Below are 5,378 nucleotides of genomic sequence, written 5' to 3'. Positions count from 1 at the left end.
CTGCCATGAAAACAATACTGTCTTCAGAAATTGAGGATGGGTCTGATGAATTTCAAGTGCTGACAAATTATAAATTATTTTCCTTCCCCGAAATCAGACGAACATGCACAGTGGGTAACAGCTGTGTTAAATGGAATCGTTGAAGGAGGTATTAAAAAAGAAAACAATTCCCATTTTCCAACTTATATAATGTACACACCCATCAAATGTTACATTTTCAGATTTCCAGAATGATTAAACAATGCTATTGAAACTGATTCTTTATACAATTAATGCAAAGTAACCAAATTAACAATAAATCTCAGGCAGACATGATGTAACATTCTATTAAGATATATTCAGATTGGCAAGAGAATTATGAATACATGATGAAGGCCACCACACCTGCGGGATTATTTCCAATTTTTGTACGCTCATACACCCTCAATTACATCGGCTACTGGATTAGCTGAACCTGCAATTATAAATATGTATAAATTCTTTAGCTATATTACACCTAAATAGGAATTATTTGACAATTTCAATGGGCATAATCTGTGTGATATATCAAATGCTTAGCATCACCAATCAAGATAAACCTCTAGATGTTTATGAAAAATTAAGTTTCTACTTCATCAGGAGAACAATGAATGAGAAATTTCAATTTCGAGTTCGTTTGAAGTTCGTCGCTAATTAAAGAAGTGATTGAATGCAAGATATTTAGAATAGGAGGGCTGATTACTTTCTTTGACCACCACAAAATGCAAGAATTTCTGTTGGATGTGTCAAAAGGTGTCACGCTTCAAGCAGTAGCCCAATGGTCTATCCACTAGGCCACCGCACTTCCACACTGGTGGTAAACAGAGTTGGTCCTTATCAAATTGGGAACAATTTACTACACATATACAAAATAATCCTGTTCCATTTAATGTTGTCTAAAATTGGCAATATTTTTGTCACCCTTTAATGCCAAAACAATGAAAGTAATGAATAGAATTTTTGCAAGCTAGTATTTGAGTAACTTGACATTATGGTGCACATGTGTGGTACAAAATAGGTGCATACTTTTGTTTGCTATGTATTGTAGTGGTGTGACATATGTGTGCACCTATAATTATAGTGTACATATAGCCTAAAATAGATTGTTTATTGCATCGTAACCTTAATGAGTGTTATTCACATTGATTAAAATTGAAGCGAAAATTGTAACGAAAGACAGATATGTAGAGTCAAAGGGGGAAATTCATTGATAGATCATGAGTTCTGGGCTAGTAGTTAGTAGGAAACCACCATATGTGCCACAAACTTTCATCGCCTTATACAGGGTAATTACTTTTTTTTTCAAATTGCAAAACAGACGAACACATGATTGATCATGATGAACACATTCACAAAGAAGCAATGAAAGGGGCACTAACTTGAAAAAAATGAAAGAGGCACCAACTTGATCATAGCATAGCTAAAGGAGCTGTTGCTTCAGCAAAGTTGTAATCACAAAAACAAATATAAACAACACCTACGAGCAAAAAAAGATGAACAAGAGCTAAATGAAAAATGATATTAACCAGAGATTGCTGTAACTCAGCAAAAACTAATTAGAACATGTTCCCTCCACTTTCTAAGAGATTATGTGACATGAATAGGCTATGAAACAAGAAAAAACACTCTGGGCACGTAAAGTGGTTCATTAATACATATCAACTTATGCTTTTACTACAATATTTTTATAACTGAGCATTTTATTTCTAAATAAGATCAATTAAGTTGTATATCAACCCATCAACAGAGGAAGAAGTTCGTGTTCTTTTTTTTTTTTGCTAAGTGCTGTTACTGGTCATCGCTAATGATGATAATAACTTTTCGGTCGATACTTGAAATATTGCTAAGTATTCCTTTCAAAACATGAGACGCAATTGTAAGGCCAGTATAATAACTTAACAATTTTGCATTTTAGATCTAATTTCCACAATTTTTAGAAAACAACATTAATTTGCCAATGCTTGGTTGAGAAACACAAATCCGTGAACATGTGTTATGATTTCGAATGTCGAATTTCGGTGGCTAAGAGTGCCATGCGTATCTCCGCTCTTAATATACCTAATATCTGAACACCAAAAGTTCAATGAAGCACGAAATTCACTCTCATCGCACAACTTGTACCGCGAATTGGCACAAACATTTTTGTACCATTACGTCAATACACAAAAATGTTCACCAGCGATGGTACGCAGGGATGAAAAGAGTTCCGAAAAAGAACGGATATTTTTTAAAATATCTTACTTCATTACGATAAGCATTATCACTCATGACAAAATTCAACATAGTATAATATCTACAATTTTAGCACTGATAAGGATAAGTAACAAATAACCAGTACACTGCCGCACATGAGTCCACCTGCTGCACGCGGCACATACATAGACAATTAACAAGGTTGACCATGCACTTCAAGCAAATGATAAACATATTACTAATAATTGACTATTTTGCAACTTACCGGTGGAATGTGAGTCCAGGTATCTTTTTACCAGGGCAATTGATGCACCCGTAAGCCGCGCAGCAAACCATCTGCGAAGGTTGAATAAACATGTCGTTTTCAAGGCTAAATACTCAATTTTTAACGGAGATATTAATATACCAGTATTAAGATGAATTCTAGAATATCAGCATACCTTCAGAATGCTTCAGCAGCCTCGGTATACTGAAAATTAGGTGATTTCCTTAACACGTACCTTTATGGGAAAACGAGCGAGTGGGGTAAAGGAACATGGCGGACGAACAAAAGCGCATCGAGTAAACAGGTTTCTGCTGGCTTCACTTTTTTCAGCTAACGCCCTCTCCAGATGCTCTATGGTTAAACCAATAGCATTGCGGATTTTACAGTACAGATGTCAGTATGATCGAAAAGTCGATTCGATTATTATAGCAAATACGTAAATTGGCATAACTTCAATAGTTTTTCCGTTGGACCAATGAAATTTGGTGAATGGGTACATATTGGTATTCCTCACAATGCCCAATGGAAATTTATTTTGTATGTAGTCTCACGTTCGATATATATCGAATCGACTTTCTCTTAAAATTTATCGAATTGCTATAACATATAGGATTTTACATCCAAGGACATAGTTGACGAGGAATCATATAGAGAATACCCGTAGACTGGAAGTTAAACCAATAGCATTGCGGATTTTACATTACAGATGTCAGTATAATCGAAAGATCGATACCATCATTATAGCAAATTCGCAAATTGGCATAACTTGATTGTTATATAAGTTGGACCAAAGAAATTTTGGGAATGGGTATATCATGATATTTCTCACAATGCCCAATGGAAATATGTTTTGTATATGGTCTCACATGCGATATATATCGAATCTTCATTTTCCAAATTATATCGATTTGCCTTAACATTTGGGATTTTACATCCACAGGCATTGTTGACCAGGAATTATAGAGTAGATGACTATTAACTGGAATTATGCCCAATGGAAACATTTTTTGTGTATAGTTTCTCATTCGATATATATCGAATCTGCTTTTTCTCAAAATATATGGAATTGTTATAACACATAGGAATTTACATCAACGGGCAAAGTTGACTAGGAATTATATGGTAAATGGCCATATACCGGAATTAAAATCAAAAGCATTGCGGATTTTATATTACAGATGCAGTATAGTCGAAATATCAATTCAATTATTATAGAAAATACGCAAATTGGCATAGCTTGATTCGTATATCCGTTGGACCAATGAAATTTGGTGAATGTGCACATCCTGGTATTCTTCACAAACCCCAATGGAAATATGTTTTGCATGTTTTGTCTCATTAGATATATATCGATTCAGCGTTTTTTTAAAATATGTCGAATTGCTATAACATGCAGGATTTTACATCCGCGGGCGTATTTGACAATGAATTATAGGGTAGATGACCAAACGGGAAGATAAATCAATAGGATTACGACATTTTAACTTCACGTGTCAGTATACTTGATAATTCGATGATTACGGTAGCAAATATGCAATTTTTCGTATCTGTCTAACTATTGATGTTAAACCGAAGAAATTTTATGAATATGTTTATTATAGCATTGTTCATGCTGCACCAATTAAATATATTTGCTTTCCAAGCTCCCATTCGACACATATCGAATCTACGTTTTTGTAAAATATATCGAACTGCTATTACTTACCGAATATAACATCAACGGGGACAGTTGAACATTCTTCGGTTCTTTCTCCAATTCAAGTTTCATAACCGTATTAATATATTTATTGTAATCAATGCGTTTTGTTGTTATAAACCTTCCTTAGATCCAAAAATTGACACCATTGAGAGACATACATCGTCAGAGAAATCCGAACATTACTTCATTATTCGAGACATAATTATTGGGATAATCATTTCATTAGTCTCTGTTCGTTTATTTTCTAAAAATGCTGTTTTTAATTTCATTAAGTTTGCTGTATGCAAACATTATAAATCAAAAATAGGTGAGTAAATCAAGAGGTGATACAATCCTAGGGTAATGGCTGAAATACGATAAATCGCTTAAGTTCATCTACCATACACTATATTTTTTTTATATTGCGTAAATCATTCATAATAAAACGGTTTCCCGAAGCATTGATCACCGTGGTTACTAAGATGGTCTTAAGTATTGTTGACAGTGAATGAGCGTATTGCCCGCATATTTCACTCATTTAAACGATATTTGGGGTGTTTCTTTCGCTTTTTGAACCACTTATGGGCACATGACTCGGAAACATGTGACACAACTATGTTCCCCCCCCCCCCTATTTACCCGCTTGATGAATTCAAGCGCCCAATCGACTCGTTTTATATATATTTAACAATTAAAATGTTATTCTGTTACGAAGGTCAGTCATTAATACTAGAATGCCCGGGCTGGGTCAATTTGACCCAAAAGACAATATTTATGATGATTATTTTGAAACGAAGAAAATTTTAGACTCATATCTCATGACTTTTAATTATTTAGTTTGGTGTACCACTGTGCAAAAGTTAGGCCTGATATTATTATAATTTTTCTATTTTTTCTCATTACTTATACCTGCCATGCCCGGATGGCTCATTTTGACCCAGGCTATCAAATCTATTTAAGATTATTCTACTTTTCCTTTTTATTCAATATAACGGTGTGATTTATACCGACTTTTGTCAAAACTTTATTGTAATTTTTTTAGCCTGATACCATTGAAATTTATTATACCTCCCAAACCCATCAGAGGAAAAGCGATTGGTATTCACAAATTTGTGGAAGCTAGTTTCTCAGAACACCATAGAAATTGCTGAACAACTGCAATTTTAATATTTTTCGTGTAATTGACCAGATATTTTTAATGTTACAACCTTACTTGCACTCCGC

The 5,378-nt window shown here is 34.2% G+C and overlaps 1 long non-coding RNA gene across 2 annotated transcripts; it reads right to left on the bottom strand.

Annotated features, from left to right (window-relative positions):
- Nucleotides 1-413: 413 nt before the first annotated feature.
- Nucleotides 414-2,797, bottom strand: LOC124160287. 2 transcript variants are annotated; one of them, XR_006865134.1, is made up of 3 exons: nt 2,652-2,790; nt 2,477-2,547; nt 414-454 (listed from the first exon to the last, which is right to left on the bottom strand). It is a non-coding gene; the product is annotated as an uncharacterized LOC124160287 (long non-coding RNA). The 2 variants fall into 2 exon arrangements; XR_006865135.1 differs by having other exon boundaries at nt 2,477-2,797.
- Nucleotides 2,798-5,378: the final 2,581 nt, after the last annotated feature.

The sequence above is a fragment of the Ischnura elegans genome, chromosome 6 (genome assembly GCF_921293095.1).
Source record: "Ischnura elegans chromosome 6, ioIscEleg1.1, whole genome shotgun sequence".
Lineage (NCBI taxonomy): Eukaryota > Metazoa > Arthropoda > Insecta > Odonata > Coenagrionidae > Ischnura > Ischnura elegans.
Note: the sequence above shows the minus strand (reverse complement) of the source record. Positions and strands in the feature narration are given on the sequence as shown.